This window comes from Phodopus roborovskii, unplaced genomic scaffold (genome assembly GCF_943737965.1).
Source record: "Phodopus roborovskii unplaced genomic scaffold, PHOROB, whole genome shotgun sequence".
NCBI classification, from domain to species: Eukaryota; Metazoa; Chordata; class Mammalia; order Rodentia; family Cricetidae; genus Phodopus; species Phodopus roborovskii.
The window spans coordinates 16,487,363-16,506,062 of record NW_026126588.1 but is presented as its reverse complement, the minus strand read 5'-3'; positions in this window follow the sequence as shown (position 1 = coordinate 16,506,062).

Below are 18,700 nucleotides of genomic sequence, written 5' to 3'. Positions count from 1 at the left end.
AAGCTTCTAATATGTAACTTGCTAACCGGCCAAGCACCTTTCATCAGAAAGACTCCCTTACTGATACTTAATGTCTCAAACTAATCTCCTCCATTGGTCTAATTGTGTCACAATGAAATAAATCATAATATTGTAAATTCTAGTAGATTATACCCCACCTTTATTGTTACATGGTTAAAGATAGCTGAACTTTTCTTGGCCATTTTTCCCTATGCATTTTTATTTTATCTTTGTATAAATCCCTATTTTAATGCACATTTTAGTTCCCTGAGAGCATGCTGCTTTATATCTGGAAAGTGTGTTGTCGATAGCAATTCACTTCATCCTTGAAAAAAATCCCAGTGAGGTCAAACAGGAAAGGTGTCTCTCATTTTCTCTTATTTAAAAGCTAGAAATGGAAGCTTGGGAAGCTAAGAGTCTCGAGCTGACATAGGAGTGACAGCGTTAAAAATGACAACACCTGCCTCACCTCACATACACACAGGTATACTATAGCTAACAATGAATACAGTAAATTTTAGTCACTAGTGAAATAAGGTGAGCAAATTGTCAATAAATCTAATCCTTTGAAAATTAGTGTTCTAAAATATATTTTAGGAATTAATGATTAGGCCAGGGCCATATGATTTTCTTCTTCTTTTTCCTTAATTTTATTTTTATTCTCATGAGTAATTTTCAAGTAACGGGAACGATGCTTCAAATGCAGTTGTTACAACCGACTGTAAGTAGGAGTGCATAATGTGTACTTAAATACAGGTCAGTATTCCTAATTACTTTTCTTCTATGAGTATAGCAGAGTGCTGTTAGGAGTCATTTTATTGTTATGTTCCTTTAGAAGAACAGTAGTATTTGGTTTTCCCCTAGTTCCCTAACACATCTACTCTTAGCTTCTTGGCCATCTGAGCAGTGTTATGTATGGAGTCTATCTCAGGAAGTGGACCTTAATTCAAATCAGATATTGCTCTTAGTTACAATGGATGTACATTTTAAGTCATGGAAGTCTTGAGTAGCCCGTGTTATATTGTATTTATACTTGATCCTTTGGCCTCTAACCGGTATGATATGTATTCCAATGTCACTGTGTTTATTTGCTCTGTACAAAGATATAGTTGACTCTTAACTCTTGACTTAGTATTCATCCAAATTGCTTAATGTGCTTACCAATTCTAATACTTACCTTATTACTTTCTTGTATTTCCTTAATATACATGTCATTAGTGACACATGACCACCTATGCTACTTGCTGTTTCTTCTTTTGTTTAATTCCCTTCTTGCCTTGTTACATTGGAAGCATTTTACTAAGTAGATGTAGATGATAGAGTGGACTCCACACTTTTCCCCTGGGAAGTTTCCTGATTTTTTAATTGCACTCTATATTTGCTCTAGGCATTGTGTAGAATGTCTAACCAGTTAAAAATACTTAATTCTACTCTATTCCTGGTTGCTATGAGTTTTTCTTAGGACATGCATCAAAAAGTTTTCTGCAGGCTAGTAAAGGATTTGTTGCATATTTTTATTTCTGTTGGAATGTACTGAATATCATTAAGTAATGTCCAGACCAATCGAGCCATGTGTCATTTTACCCGGTTGTTTTGAAGCCCTCCCTATCGTGTGGTAGTGTTGTACATTTTCTACTTTTATTAATTCCTTGATCTTGCTTTTATAAATTTCTTCTGCATTTTAAGTTTATCACTTAGATAATTGGTTTTTACTTTGTTCTGCACCTCACAGCTGTAGATTTAGTATTTAGTTCAAAATGTATCTTTTAACTTTCTTTAAATTTGAAACATACATTGTATAGAAGAGCACTGCTTAATTTGCAGTAATGACACTCAAAGTATTGCTATTGAATTCTAGCTTAATTCCACAATGTGAGAAAACTGACTCTGCATTAAATTGAATTTATTTAGGTTTTCTGTTTTGTTTACCTTATGGTTAGCTATGACAAAACCCCCTGCACTATTGCAAAGTTTGTCAAAGCTCATGGCTGGCTTTGGTGTGCTATGTATAATGTTATGTTAACACTGTTCAAATCAAATGTTTACTTATCTAATTATGTTTTTGTTTTCATTGTATGGCTTGGATGTGCCTCATTGCAGGAATAAAAACAAAAGATTAGGGTGTTGCTTTAGAGATGGCTCAGTTGTTATGCTTTTCCAGAGGGTCTAGGTGCAATTTTGTACCCCGATGGTGGACACCTCAAAACTGCCTGTAGCTCCAGGATATCTGTTACTGGTCTCTGGAAACTGAGCACTGGAAACAATTTTTGATATTCATGCCACAGACACACACATGTCCACATGGGTAAAAATAAAAGTAGATCTTATAAATGAAGATTATTCTATCTTCAGTTTGGTTGACTACTTCATCATATCTCACACTTATTGGAACCATTTATCATCTTGCAATATTTCATCAGCAAGTCATTCAATACAGATCATCTGTGTCTATTTGTTTGCCTCTATCTCTACAGACCTTATTCCTATAAATAATATTTCAAGTAGGCACATTGTTCGCTGGTGGCATAGTTTTATTTATTTTTCTTAATTAGCACTTCAAATCTCATTTCAATAAATTAATCTTTGTTTTAAATTCACTTTACTTTGTTGGTAGTTATATACAATTTATTTATTTTCATTTTCTAGGCACAACTCAAAGATGTTTTTTCTTGGTTTGAACTGATTTTTTTTTACAGACCCTTCCTATATAGCCCAGGTTGGCCTAGAATTCATAATGTGTCAGGCTAGACTGAAATTTCTGACAAACATCACACCTGGGAGAAAATGTACAGTTGTGAACTACCATGAGAAGCTGGTCTGATAAATCCAGTGCCATTTTCTACAGTCATGCTGTAGAATATATCCAATACCACAAACATTGCCCTCACTTTACATCAACATCACTCACTTTTTATAGAGCAGCAGAACTTGCTCAGTGGCTAAGAGCACTGGCTGCTCTTCCAAAGGACACGGTTTGATTCTTAGCCACCACAAAGAAGCTAACAACTTTCTTTAATTCCTCTTCCAATGACACCCAAAGCCATCTCCAGGCCTCTGAGAATATTGCATACATGTAATGCACAGATATAAATGCAGGCAAAACACCCATGCATATGAAATGAATAATCTAAAAAATGTTTTATAAAATCATTCGTTCCTCAGGATCAAGGAATATATATTAGTAATAGAGTACTCGGATATATTTGCATTCATCAAAATGTTGACATCCAGCTATGCCAGCACCATTTGTTGAAGATGCTTTCTTTTTTCCACTGTAAAATTTTGCTTCAATGTCCATGGCAGTGAGGATTGATGTTAGGGTTTTCAGTTAGATTCTGTTGATCCACATGTCTGTTTTTATGCCAATACCAATCTGTTTTTATTACTATAGCTCTACAGTAGACCTTTCAACTGTTGTGTGGAATATTAAAGAGGATATCTCTAGGATACTTACTCAAAAATGATTCTATTCCTTTTATCCAATCAGTTGATTGTGTTATTTAAATTATGAGAGTATTTTAAAATTTATATATATTATATATATATATGTATATATATATTTCTTTGCAAGATTGAACCTCAACATTTAAGTGCTAGTATAATTAACACCTTTGTAGTCCCCTGAGACATTGAATTCTCTATTGTTATGAAATGATCACCTGGATTCTTCAAAACTCATCTGTTTCAGATAGTTATTACCACCATAAACTACTTTTTAAATTTAAATTTGAAACAAGATTCTTTTACATGTCAATCACAGTTCGCTCACCCTCTCCTCCTCCCCTGTCCCTCCCAACCGCCTATCCCATTCCTTTTTGGCTCCCCAGGGAGGGTGAGGCCTTCCATGGGGGAATCTTCAAAATCTGTCATATAAGTTGGAGCAGGGCCTAAGTCCTCCCCCATGTGTGTAGGCTGAGAGAGTATATCTTATGTGGAATGAGCTCCCAAAGTCATTTCATACACTAGGGATAAATACTGCTTAACTGTTAGAGTTCCCATAGACTACCCAGTCTTCCTAACTGATATCCACATTCAGGGGCTCTAGGTCAGTCCTATGCTGATTGCCTAGCTATAAGATAAATTGGAAATGTCAGGGAAGCTACTTCAACAATATGGCTATCAAAACAGGCACTGGACAATGACAAAAACCAAAAGGCATGCTAACATGGAAGGGCTATCACAAAGAATCCTAACCTTAGGAAAAGAACTACATGCATTTAATTACTGCTGGGAGAGAATATGTGTCTCTTTTATGGATGAAGGTGGTCTTGAAATCATATGTACACAACAATACTAAACAGACTCAGTAAATTGTATCTAAGTATGTATGTGTGTGTTTGTGTAACAATACTAATCAAAGAAAAAGTGCCATATGTTTGAAATGGAGTTGGGGGGGCACACAAGGGGCATAATGGAAGAAATCAAAGGAGAGAAGCCAGGTAATCATCTCTTTCACTAGAAAATTCTGAAAACCTAGCTAATGGGGGACTAAGAAGAGTGCTTTGTGGTTAACAGTTCCTCCTACTCTTGTAGAGAATCTGAGTGTAGTACTCACCCATATCAAGCAGCTCACAATGACTTATGGCTCTAGGTCCAACCGATGTGGTGTCCTCTTCTGGCCTTCATGAGCACCTGAACTCACCTGCACGTAAGCACAGGCACACACACACGCATTCATATAATTTAAACAATAAGAATAAATATTGAAGAAAACCCCACATTTATTCATCAACCATGATGCAATTTAGAATTATACAATGAAAAGCAAGCAAATTCCCCAGCGTTTTCAAATTCCTGGCATGTTATTTATTCTTTATGATACATTAACAATCAGTATTCACAGGTATTCAATTTTCTTTTATATAGAAATGTAAATGTGAGCATCTCTATGGTAGTATGTGGAGATCTCTGGGTATATGCCCAGGAATGAAATTACTGGGTCATATGGTAGCTCTTGTTTGAATTGTGTTTGAGGTTGCTCCAAACTGATTTCCATAATGTCTATATCATTTTGCATTAAATTGTGTCTTCATATTTACATATTGGAGTCCTAATGAAGTACATCACAATAACATGGGACCCAGCATTAGGGACTTTAAAGAATGCTTGAGTTAAAATAAGGATGCAGGTATGTGCTTCAACTCTTAGTACTTTTATAAAATGTATTTTGAATAAGCAAATGAGAGCTGAAAAGGGGCGTGTGGGGAGATAGCAAGAAGGAATGAAGACATTATACAATCCTTCCTTTGTCTGACCTCCCCTGTGCTTCCACCCAGTGTGGAGCCTCCTGAGATGCAAGACTATAAAATTTTATTGTTTACGACACCCATTGAATGATGGTTAGGAAACATATAGCAAACCAGCACTATGCCTTAGCCCTTGATGTAGACTCCAAGGGCATAATTCTTGTGAGGACTGTAAAAGAGCAAGATAAAAGTCTAAAAAAATGGGGGGAAATCTCTATTCCTTTATTGCCATACATATTCCACCGATAGAATCTTCTTACATTAAACAATTAGAACTTCCAAATGTGTGTTATAGTCAGAGAAATGTCCTAATCAGAACAGATGAAAGCCAGATGAACCATAGGTATATTCCAAATTATGTTGTGAAAATGTTTTACAACTTCAATTAATTTTTAAACTGCATTGAAATCATCACTACTTTTTTCTTACATTATTCCAAATATTTCAGACTTTTCTTTCTGTACTAACTCTTGGTATCTTACAGTCCATTTCATGCAAAATAAAAAGTCAAGAGTCAGATCAGACTTCCTGTGGCTGCCCATTATGATGAGAAAGAAGCTCATTCCTTCCACAGGCTTGAGTCTTTCATTTGCTTTCATAAATATCCCTGAATTCCTTCAGAAAATACATAAGGCCACTCTCTTCTCTTTAACCTAAAAACAGTTTCTTCTCTGTGTGGGCATTTGTCTTCTGGCTGGAACACTGGAATCTATATTTTCTTTCTTCGTCATTGGTCACTCATGATACCTGCTTTGTTTACAATTAGCCACCATATCCAAAGGAAAAGTACAACTCTCTAAAATTATTAAAAGTTTCTTTATTTTACTTTGTATCTCATAATCAAGAAAACATGTTAGCTTCTAATTATGTCTCTTTAAACCACAGTGCATGAATTAGACACTAAAATGGAATTTAATAATCCAAGATCAATAAGAGAATAAGGCAGAAGAAGGAGAGTGGTCTAAGAAAAGAGGTGTGGATATAAATGGATTTTTCCCAAAGGATATCTGTTTGTAGGACATGAAAGTTATATCCAGACACATTTTTATTTAGTCTGCTTCTTCCATTAACCTGAAAATTTTTCCCAAGGATAACAGCTTATTTAATCATCTATGTGCATGTTCTAATTGAGAGAGATTGTATCTGCATATAAACAAACTGATAAAGAAAAATCATATGATCATCTCACTAGATGCTGAAAAAACCTTCATTATAAAGGTTTTGGAGAAATAAGGGATAACAGGAACATACCTAAACATAATAAACGATAAACGTAATATATATCAAAACAACATCAAACTAAATGGAGAGAAACTTAATGTAATTCCTCTAAAATCAGGAACAAGACAAGGCTGCCCTCTCTCCACATGTCTTCTGTATTGTACTTGAAGTTCTAGCTAGAGCAATAAAAAAAAAAAAAAAAAGGAGATCAAGAGGAAAGGAAGAAGTCAAACTTTAATTACTTGCAAATGATATGATAGTTTACATAAGTGACCTGAAAAACTCTACCAGGGAACTCCTACACCTGATAAACATCGTCAACAAATTGAGAGGATACAAGATTAACTCAAAAAACAAAGCAAAACAAAAACAACAACCAAAAAGAAACATTAGCCCTACTACATACAGATGATAAAGGGACTGAGAAAGAAATCAGAGAAACAACACCCTTTATAATAGCCAACATAGTAAAAATGGCAGTCTTTTGAATTATTTGTTATTTTGACCTGTATATTTGTGTACAAAGGTTTATGTGCACCACATGTGTACGCAGACCTGTGGAAGCCAAAGGATACCAGACTCCCTGGAGTCACAATCAATTGTGAGTCACCAGTGAAGGAGCAGTGGGTAACCTTATCTGTCCTACATTAGACGTTTTAAAATAAATTACGAATAGCCAAAGATACATGAAAAACAAGTGATATCTTTAGACATCAGAGAAATTCAAATTAAAATTACATTAAGACTCCATCTCACCAGTCAAACTAACTGTAATTAACATAAAGCAAATTTTTCCCTAAGATTTGGGGAAATTGCACCTGCTTATAAGTTTAGTAGGAATGTAAGTTACTTTAACTATGTTTATAAACATCGGGAATGTTCCTAAAAATATGTTGAAGATATGCTGGCGCATTCATGCTTATTGCTGTGATATCCAATGCTTAAAAATGGAATTTGCTGTTTAACACCACTCTTATATATGGGCATCAACACACTAAGATCCAACCACACAACTCCTCCAGACAGTGAGACATCCATAGCAAGAACATGGAAAGCAGACTCTCCTATATTGTTTATGGGAAAGAAAAATGGAATGACCATATTGGTAGAGCGTTTGCCAGCTTCTTAAAACTAAAACTGACTTTAATCATATGACACTAGCAACACTTTTCTTAGCATGTACACACGTTGTAAACACATCCACACAAAACCATACTTATCAATTTTGTCGGTTTTGTTTGTAATGGGAAAAAAATGGAGCAACTGTGATTTCCTCTGCTAAAAGAATGGATAATGAAATTTGGCATACAACTGTCCAATATAAGATTACTTTAAATATTTCAGCTATCAAGCTATGAAAAGATATGTAGGGATATTAATGCATATTAGTAGGTGAAGAAATTGAACTGAAAGTCAAAAGTGTGTATGATTCCTTTTGGGGAAGATGAGTGGTCAGTGGGGAGTCTGGAGAGAGAAATGGGCAGGTAGAGCACTAATGGCATTCTAGACAGTGAAACCCTTCTGGAAAGCATTTACTGGTAAGCAGTTGTAGGCATTCACAGGAGACAGACACCCACCCACCCACACACACACACACAAAGAGCAGTCCTAAAAATGGAACCATATGTCAGTATGTCAGTTTGTCATTGCAGAAAATGCACCATTCCACTCTTGCCATATAAAATACTGAGTGGTGTAAGCTGTGGATGCATGCATGGGAACTTGGCACTTTCTATTCAATTGTGCTATGTACCCAAATCTCTCTCTCTCTCTCTCTCTCTCTCTCTCTCTCTCTCTCTCTCTCTCTCTCTCTCTCTCTCTCTCTCTCTCTCTCTGTGTGTGTGTGTGTGTGTGTCTGTATGTGTGTGTGATATAAAACAAACATATCCAATATTTTCAAACAGTGATTTCTCTGATGCTTTCTGATGAAAATAGTTTAATTATTTGGATATATAGGATCTGTGGATAAAATAAGAAAGCCATGCTCCCTGTGGGTGCTAGAATGCTTGCCTGTCCCTCCAGCTGGAGTCTTATTGTTACAGGCACATTTTTGTCCGTTTTATTGGCTTCTTTTCTTCCACACAGAAACCACTCTAAAAAGACATTGTTCCCATTCAGTCATCAGCATGCTTTTTCTTCTTCAACCCAGGAAGGTGGCTTTGTGGCTGCTCATTTATGAAAACTGGGCCATCCAATACAAATCCCCCATGTCCTCCCCATAGCTGCTGTTGCCCTAAAAGCTTCTCTATTGCCACAAAATCATCTAGAAATCTGGCCCATTATTTCCAAACTTCCTCCAGCTTATGTTTTATGTTGTCAATGACACTTTCCAGGTAGCGTCCCATCTCTGACTCACTCACACTTGTTTGGTATCCATGCACTCTTATAATTTCTTATCCTAAAATAAACCATTTCTTTCAGCCTTCCTGCTCTTCCCTCTGCTCAGTTATTTCCTACAGTGAGTATCTCAGCTTGACCCTACTGTCATGTTTTAATTGAATGTACAGTTAGTTCATACATCGATCCCTTAAAAATTGGGAAGAGTGAGGCCATGGCCCAAGCGTTGGTGGCACATGCCTTTAGTCCCAGCACTTGGGAGTCAGAGACAGGCAGATATCTGAGTTTGAGGCCAGCCTTGTCTGAAGACCTAGTTCCAGGATGGGCTCCAAAGCAATACAGAGAAACCCTGTCTCTAAAACACAAACAAACAAACAAACAAACAAAATAAAAGTGAGGCCATGCCCCCAATGTTAGGAGTATTTACCCTCTAATGTGTTAATTGTCATACAAAAGTCAGCTAGCATGAGAATAGGTTACAAATTTTAGGTGATGGACAGACCAAACAAAATATGATAATGAAGAACTAAAAATGTTTTCTTAGGAATATACTGATCATTAGGAGTTATGTAATAGTTAAAGACTGAGTAGGGAATAAACTAGGTACCACCAAGGTGGAAGAATCTAGAGAAGATAGAGAAAACTTGCAGAGATATTTTAGTAACTATTATGCAAGAAAAGTAAAATAAGATGAGAGCTGCACGTTGGGAGTAGGACTCTGAGGATTGGAATTTTATCCAGCTGCAAAGACAACAGATGGCCACTGGAAGTTTTATAATAGGCTGAAATAATTGCAGGTTTACATTACCACAGAAGCTTTTTGACAGCAAGATTCATGATAAACTCATGTTGAAATTGATAGTTAGGTGAAAGGCAGGTTCCCAATAGGCATATATTTAAATTGTTCTTTCATAAAGTAGCAAATGCCTCAGTGAAAAACCAGTGAGACTGATTCTGAGCACTCTACTGCTGTTGGTCGGCCCCCGAGTCCCATGATTAAAGAGTAGATTACTGAATACAGCTTTACCTCCCTTTCAATCTCTTGTGGAAATTATATAAAATATGGCTTGAAAGCTACTTACTATGTGGGTGCAAAATAAGTAGCAATCATATCAGTCACACTATTGCCACCTTTAACAGTTATACAAGAGTGAAAATAGAGTGTAGAATACAGAAGCAAAAGATATATGTCTATTTGAAAATTACCAGGTACCAGTAAGAAGCCAGAATTTTAATTTTCAATGAGCCAGATATTGTAAGTGCCATTAATTAAAATGGACAAATCAACAGGAATTGTTGAGTTTTTGAACTCTTAAGTTTGAAGGGTGTTTTTACGCTTATTTTCAAGAGTAAACAGATCATCCAGGTATGGCTCTGAAAAATATATTCCACAAATTAGAAGAGATACTATAAATCCTAGAGTTCTGTTGGCATACCCAACAGCTAAAGAGGCAATGAAACATCTAACAAAATAATAGTTGCAGAAATGAAAGACTCCCATGCTTAACCTGATCCCAAATCTTCTTTTGACCCCTATTCTCAAGTCTCAGAAGGGAAAACTTAAATTTCCTGTAACAGTGTCACTCTACTCAACCTCACACACGTCTATAAGTTTATCCATATGAGATTTTGTTTTCCTAATGTCAAAAGAGCATAGCTCTCTCTCTGCATAGCTATGTTTATACAAAGCAGTTGAAGGAAATGTAGAAATTGTTTTACTTCATGCCTTGATGATCTATGTCACAGTAAGTTAAGCAGTGTTTTGTGGTTTAATGACCCTTACATAGACCAAATTAGAAAGGGCCTAGAAGATTAGACGTACAAAGTCACTGTAATGCATTTAGAATATGTTTTCTTATGGTAACTATTTCCCCAAGGGAATGCTTAGTCCAAATTCTAGTTTGTTTTAGAGACACTTTTTGTGTGCATGTGCAGGCTTGAGTGTGTATATGCCTCGTGTACATCCTGAGGAGGCCTGATGGATGTGTCAGAGCCCCAGAAATTTGGTAGATTGGCAATTGTGAGCTACCTGACTTGTGTTCTTGGAACTGAACTAAGATCCTCTGCAAGAATAGAAAGAGTTTTATACACCTAACCATCACCCTAGCTCCCACACTCCAATTCTTAATCCCTTGATTTACATAGTCTTCTTGGGCTGAGTAGAATTTTCTCACTATTCTATGTTTCTTATTGTTTTATCTTCTTTAGAAATAAATTCCTACTCTGTACTCTCTGTGGGAAAATCCACAGTTTTCTTTTGTGTTCTCCTATTTGAGCCTCAGGATTTACATGTTTCTTGCCTCTCTGGAGTAAAGGTCATTAACTTGCATTTATGGTAAAGGAAAGTACTCCTCGAGCTCTATTTGTAACACTGTGAGACTGAGAAGCTAGCCACCTGGAAATTACTGGAAAAAATGTGAGCAAGAGGCATAAAGAGAAAAATGGGGCCAAACCCCTTTAAAAAACAATTAATTAAAATGATACCAGGTGTGAACTGTTTGAGTAATTGTCTTATTAATAGGTTTACTTAGATACGTCAGATTGAATCCACCTGAAAGCATTGTTGGAACCTATTGGCTTTAGAGATTAAAATGATCAGTTTAGGACATTTTCTGCATAGCCTTAAAATGACACATTTAATCAATGGGTAGCGTGGGGTTACTTTCTGCCCTGAACACTGTTGATATGTCTGATGTAGAGGTCATCCTGAGCACAATGACCTTTTTGCATGGACTTCTGAGGAGGATGCAGATCCTCTAACTCAGCAGGAAGTCAAGAACACTAAGGGAGACCTGAACCCTCCACTGGCATTATCTTTCTTTTGTTCCTTTCAAAAAGTTCAATTGGTCTTGAGTGTAACATCTTATGCACTCCAATTGCTCATCTTGAGATCTGAGGGAAAGAAGAAGAATGGAGATAAGCTCAAAGATTCTGATAGAGTGCCCTGGCATACCTGAGTGGCCCACAGCCTGTGCCTGTGCAAATGCAGCACTATGATCTAAATGACGATTCTGGTTCTATCCCAGGGCTGTTAAATGTAGACACAAGTTAAAAAAAACAAAAAACAAAAAACAAAAAAAATTTATATTAAGTTTAATGAATAACATATATCTGTCCAAAATGAGACTGTTAGATAATTGCTTTACTATTTCAACTTCATTTAAAAAACACTTTATTTTGTACCCAGTTATATATTTCAATATTCTACAAATTGGAATTCAGCAGATACAATATTCTGACTCTTTCTTGATACAGATCATTATATTTTTTAAAAAATAAATATCAGCTAGTATTGATATCTTCATTATTTGGGTAGATATGTGATATAATGTCAGAACTATGTAAATCTCTGCTTTTTAGTAGTCTCCCTTAATTGACACATTTTGTCCTCAAAGAAGGATGGAGTGTTGTAAGACTCAGAAAGTAAACACCTTAACTGGTTTCAGGAAACTCCTGAAATTTACAAGATTTTATAAGAAGTAATCATTTCTGGGAAAGCAGACTAACCATTGGAGCAGTTTATAAATGGTCAAGCTCCAGGGAGCCAGTTTTATGAGCTATAACACATGCTGTGGAAGCCTTTTGGACAAAGCAGCTGACTTCGAGTCATACATTGTCCCATAAACAACCTCTTCATTGATGCCTTCTAAGGAATCCTGATGAACTCATTAGATCACCAAGTCAGACTTTTGCAGAGTTGTTACTTTAGAGAATTGTTACTTTGGTCTTTCATATGTGCCTTTCTGTGTTGAATACATCCTTATTCACATCTTCCCTAGGAAAGTCACTCAGCAATCTCCATGCTTTTGGAATTATAATCTAACAGGCAATTCATATGAGAATTTACTATATAGAATGGTTTTTAAGTGAGGCAAGTTTTGCTATGGCAACATAGTGCTCAGAACTGCAAGTCAATAACAACTTTCAGAGGAGGAACATGCATTTACCTTGATTTAAATAGCATACAATGCGAGGCACGAATCATCATATGGTATCATATAAATCATAATTTTATGTTTTCATTTGTCCATTAAATCTTTAAATTTATATAGTTAAAAGCTGTAAAAAATTAAAAGTACATTGCAAGGTGCAAAAACTAATACTTGATGAAATAAAATGAAAGGTGTTTTTTCAGTGGAATTTCACTATTATTAATATGCTTTACAAATTATGACTTAAAAGAAAGACTTCCACAGCTATGTAGTTCATTAGTGGTTCATTGTGGTTCATTAGTGATGGCTGTCACAAATACAGTTTCTGTTGTTACTATTATCTGAAATGCTATAACATTTGACAATCTACACTTACACCTCTCACCTTTGGAATGTTCTTCAGCTCAATTAACTATTTTTTTTTAATGTCCACTCAGTGCCAACAGTTCCTTTCAAAGCTGAGACTAAAAATATATCAAAGACAAAGATGGCAATTAGAGATGACTACCTAACATGTATGTAGCTTTGTAAATAACTTTATTATAATCGTGATCTCAAAAATAGATGTTTGGCCTATACTAAAACATAATGCTAAACTACAGCTTTTATTTGTGATTTACAATGACCCAGAAAATAATAAATTCATCCTTTGTTTATTGCAATAACACTTGAGGGCAAAGAAAAAAGTACATACAGAATGAAACAATGATCATGCAATTATGAAATTAATTTAGCTATTTTAATAATCTTTAGGGAAGTACTATAGCACCTGTATGTTATCATCTATATCCTGACTATAAGCAAACTATTAATGAAGTTTGGAATTGGGTGCTGAAAATGTCAATTCTATTTAGAAAAAGTAACAAAAGCTAAAACATACAGGTTCCTTTAACTAATGACTTGGGGTATTTTATATTTCTCAATTCCCAAAACCACAAGAGGAAAAGACTCCAAAGTTAAACTCCATATAGGCACCTACATATTTCCCAGTCTGTTCTATGGCTTTCCATATGCAACTCTCTAGTATACTCCCTTTCTGGCTATCATGCTACAGAACTTTCTGTTAAAAACCCAGGCCTCTTTCCTATGACAATATGTGTTAATCATGTTAGGCTAATAGGAATACCACAGACTGTGGGGAATAAACAAAAGCAATTCAGTTTCTCATAGCTCTGGGGTGAGAATATAATCAATTCTCAGGCATGGTTTTATGGCTGTTGAGGGCCCTCTTTGTCTTCTGCAGATGGCTTCCTTCTAGCTAGCTATGTCCTTACTTTCCTCAGCGTAATTCTCTACTTCTTAGTGTCTCATAGCTTGTAATATCAGGATCCCACCCTTTGTTCTTTTTTTTAAAAAAAATTAAATTAATTTTACATAGGAACAAGAGTTTCCCTTCCCACCCTCCCCCTGCTCTTCCCCAACCCCCCCCATCCTTTGAGCTAAGACAAAGCCCCTCCCCATTGCAACAAGGTTGAGCAAGGCATCCCACCATAGGGAATGGGTTCCAAAAAAGCAGATCATGCACCAGGGATGGATCCTGGTTCCATTGTTAGGGGCCCCTCAAATAGGCCATAACTGTCACCCACATGCAGGTCCCATGCAGGTTCCCAGCTGTTGGTCTAGAATCCATGAGTTCCCACAACCTTGAGTCAGCTGTCTATGTGTGTTTCTTCATCATGACCTTGATCTCCTTTGCTCAAATAATCTCTCTTCCCTGTCTTCTACTGGGCTCCTGAAGCCCAGCTTGGTGCTTATCTACAGATTTCTACATCTGCTTCCATCAGTTACTGGATAAAAGTTCTATGATGACAAATGGCAGGACTAGTGACGCTACAATTGATGTAATGTGCTCCAGTGCCTGGGGCCTAGGTTAGGGGTTGTCTAGCTAGGAGACCAGGCACTATCCACTTTGTACAACTGGTGCAGGAAGTGTTTCCACCCTTATGTTCTTCACATGTTCTTCACCCTTTCTACAAATACAATTAATCAGAGATTAGGGCATCAACACGTGAACTTAAGGCAGAGAGACACAATTCAGTCACTAGAAGACAGAGCAAGTTGTTGATAAGTGAGCTATAGTCTATCATTGTATGCTTCAGCTAAAGGCGGAAAAGAATGGACTTCCCTTTTTCTGATCATTGTCCAACTCCTGTCTTTGTTACTGTTATTTCTCTGTGCCATTCTATGGCTGACTCTCTAAGTTGGGAACCACAAACAGAAATGGTTCCATAGCCTAGTATGCAATGCTATTATAGATTAAAAATTATAACTGGAAACATTTTGAGAATTCATCAGCATTATGTACTTAACCAAATCTATGAAAACGATGTTATATTGAGCACCTTGTACAGAAGCAAATGTCACATCAGGAGTCTCAGTTTATTCCATGAGTTGTAGCCTTGTAACCTTCAGCCTCCAAACACATTAAATATAAGCAAATGTTCCTCTAACTACACCACTGAGGGTAGCTAAGTTTTGGACATACTATCACACTGGAGCTGCCCATCTCCTTTCTCTGACTTTATGTATATTTTACCCTTTTCTTTGTCCACTACAAGACCTCTGCCCTGTGGAGAAGTGACAACCCTTAATTCACCATGTTTGTATTGGCTATCTCAAAGCAACAATAACAAGCATGGGCACTTTTCTCTCTACTCACAGTCTGGGATGGGATTGAGTTATTATTTTATCCCCATGGGAACCCATATCTGCTTGCTTAATTGCAAGAACGAAGTGTACAGCATGATAGACAGTGGCTACAATCCCACCACTTGGAAGGCTGACATAGTAGGAATGTGAATAGGAGATCAGATGAGCTTACATACACCAAGACTCTCTCAAAAACAAAACAAGACCTACAAATAACAAAGGCAAAGTGAGTTGGCCAAAATTTTATTCTTCTGGAAAATATTTCAGACTAAAGGACTTACTGAGTGAGACTTCCTTCTAAATAAGAACAGACAAGAGAGGTGTTTTTCAGTAGAATAAAATAACTTCTGGTAGGCTGTGAGCCCATTTCTTTAATCTTTGGATCCTGCTGCTTTTGATTCCCTAAACTATCCATCTCTGAGAATTCACTGCAAGGTTTGAACACATATACATAGAACAGTGAAATTAGTTCTAGCATTGGAGGCCTGAAGAAAAAAAGGCAAATAGAGGTCTCATACCATGCTTATGCATGCTTATTGATGAGTATGATTAGCGTTGTCAAGTGAATGTGTCCTACCATACTGTCGTAACAAACTGGGCATTCATTTCCTACATTAGTATTCTTTAATATTTTAGAATTAACCGATGCAATGAAGAAGCAATTCCTTCCACAGTACACTTCACCTCACCTTCCTTCTGCTTGTCAACACTATCCCCAATCTGAGTGACAGGCCTTACATACATGGGTGTTCAATATGAAGGTGAAGGAAACATCTGAGTGGATTGTTCCTTCTGAACTTATAAATACTAAGACATGATTGTTTGGAAGCTTCAATTCTAGTATCTGAAGTACTGGGTATGTATACAGTAGACTACCAGTGAGTCACAAATTTTCTCATTTCCCTTTTCAGTAAACCAAGCAGTCACCTCTTATTTACATTCTGAATTCATTATTGTTCCAAGATTTAATCAAGGGCATATAAAGATGGATGCTGAGGTTTCACTTGAGAGATTTTTCCATACAGTGGGTTAGTATTGCCAAAATGGAAGTCCTGTGTGTTCACAAGTACAGAAAGCCTGCATTTTAAAATGTTTTTTTTTTTAACAGTTTCATTAACATATTAAAGAACAGCACTTCCCAGTGTTCAGAAGGAACAGTGACAATACTGAAAGGAAATACACACACACACACACACACACACACACATTCAAAAGTGTAATTGGATATTTCAACCTTCTTCAAAATAATTATTTATGTTTTGTGTGTGTGTGGGTGTGTGTGGCTGGGTGGTTTGACTTTTGTATTGACGTTTACAGTGTACTACATGAAGAAACCCGAGGAGGCAAAAAAAAAAAAAAAAAAAAAAAAAAAAAAAAGCATCAAATATAATATTCTAAAGCTTAAGTTAAAAATAGTAGTGTGCTGTCAAACTAGTACTTAGAACTAAACCTGGATCCTCTTAACCACTGAGCCATCTCTGCAGCCCCAATGTGCAATTTGTTCTTTTCTGTTTTGAGCTGCTAAGGATAGAACCTATGACCTTGCAAAACACTATGCCACTGAGCATACCCTTCAGAAGTCCTTTTAATAATACCAATTTAAAACATGCAGTGGACATACAGAGAGAAGTTTGTCTTGTACATTTGATACCTCAGACTCAATCTGCTTTCTGCCAAAAAGTACAAGGAAAGAGAGATTCAAAGGATTTCGGGTAATAATGAGGTTTTTAAGGTAGAAAACGCAACAGTGCCCTTAGGGGGGAAATGTCCCAATATGACATATAGACTACAAACGAATGGAGTGTAAAGCAGGTAATAAGATTCTGGGACACAACAGAGGCTGATTAAGGTTTATTCTGGGAGACTTCACTCACACAAGAAACAGATGACCTCCACGGGTTCTGCTCCAAGGATGTCTTTCGATCGTCTCTCCTCTGACCCAGAAGTAAGAGAGCATCCGGGTCAGGGCCCAGACCTAGACTCCACCGGTCACGCCCACACCTGTTCCCACACCCCCAATGGGCGTGGTCAATACAACAGGTGTAGGCAAGGTGGATATCTCACTACAGGAGTGCTTAGTAAGGAGTCATGGGTTCACACATAACCAGGGTTAGGTCATGTCCCTCTGATCTGACTTCTCAGCCTACAAAGATTGAGAAATAAACACCTGGATTAAGGCATCTTTGTCAAAGAACTGTATCTCTTTACATGTAAAATGGTACTTAATTGTGAACTAGATTTACATTTTCTTGGCTAGTAGTATTCCTCGTTACCTTTTCTATGAGTCAGTTGGATATTATCTTTAGAGAAAAGGATGAGTCCTTTGTAGATCTAGCATCTATCATTTATCTAGCATCTATCTATCTATCTATCTATCTATCTATCTATCTATATCTGTCTGTCTATCTATCTATCCAGTGCTTTGTCAAGTTTCTCCAGATAGCTTCACACTCGTGATTCTCCTGCTGGAATTCTCTTAGTAAATAGATTTATAGATGTACTTCCTTTAGACATTTTAAATAGAATTATCCTCTTATTGTTTTAATTTATATTTTTGATGGAAATGACTCATAGATATATGCCCAAAATATTTACTCCAATTTATCTTGTAATTTTTTGATAGTGTCTTTTGTAGTGAAATTGCTTTTAGCTTCATGAGATTAGACATTATCTCTTTTTTTATTTAGCTTATCTTGATTGTGATTTTGGAATTGTTTAGAAATAATTTTTTCAAATTTAAGGATATGAAGACTGATAGGTTACTCATAGTCCAGAAAATAACCTTCTAATCAGACTCGTATAAGCAGTCATAATTAAACTCAGCATCACATACACAAATATGCACGAGATAGCATTTTCAGTTTTCAGCTTCTGCTGATACCCATGATTCTATTTCCTATTCCTAGGGTGATCGAATCCTCACCACTCTTCTTGTACTCTACACCTACCTTTGGTTATGTGGATTTAGCATGCTTATCAAAGACCCACATATAAGTGAATACATCCATATTTCTCTTTCTGGGTGTGGGTTACTTCACTAGGGATGATTTTTCTAGCTTCTCCCATTTTTTCAAACAATTTAGCAATATTCCACTGGGTGAAGTTATCACATTTTCTTCATTCATTCATCCATTGACAGAAATCTAGTCTGTTTCCAATTCCTGGCTATTATGAATACAGCAGAATTAAACATTGTTGTAAGCATGAGTTTTCTGGCTCAGCTGGGTCCCACTGGTCTTGAGCCTCAAATAAGCACACAGAGATTTATATTAATTATGAAACTGTTGACTGATGACTAGGGCTTCTTATTGGCTA